We start from the raw sequence: 567 nt of genomic DNA, 5'->3' as shown, positions 1-567 counted from the left end.
GAGAAGTAATGGAAAAAAATATATCATTATTTTAACTCATGTATAGTTATTGATAGATAAAGTAGCCTATGGATGAATCCGGTTGAACAGGAGAAAGCGCCAGGATACAGATAAAACTCAGAACAGAGTTTATTAGCAAAGGAACACATGGGACAGATTCCTTTCTGGGAAGGGAAAATGTCTGCCCAGGTCATGGGCTAGGGTCTTTTTAAAGGGGGAGGTTTTTGCTTCCTGCAGAAGGCAGGAAGATGTATTTTTTTTAAAGTTGGGGTGGGGGGAGAAGTGGGAGAGCAGGACTGTTAAAATCTGTCCTCTTTAGAGATCAAAGGGGAAGCCTGCTATGTTAGCCGAACAGTGGAGAAAAGTCTGCTTCTCTTGACTTCAAAGACCAGGGTGCTTATCAGCTCGGTTCCCTTTTCTCCGGAGCTTGAGAAGTCCTTCAGACCCTGTTGGTGAGGGGGCGGGGCTATCTGAACCTTAACATTCCAGCCTTTTGTGTTATAGGATAGGGGGCACTGTTGTCATCCTGCTACTTCCTGCTGGACAGGTCGACGTGGGGGGTGCTGG

Source organism: Nannospalax galili, unplaced genomic scaffold, assembly GCF_000622305.1.
Source record: "Nannospalax galili isolate Female #2095 unplaced genomic scaffold, S.galili_v1.0 scaffold115, whole genome shotgun sequence".
Taxonomy (NCBI): Eukaryota; Metazoa; Chordata; class Mammalia; order Rodentia; family Spalacidae; genus Nannospalax; species Nannospalax galili.
Note: the sequence above shows the minus strand (reverse complement) of the source record.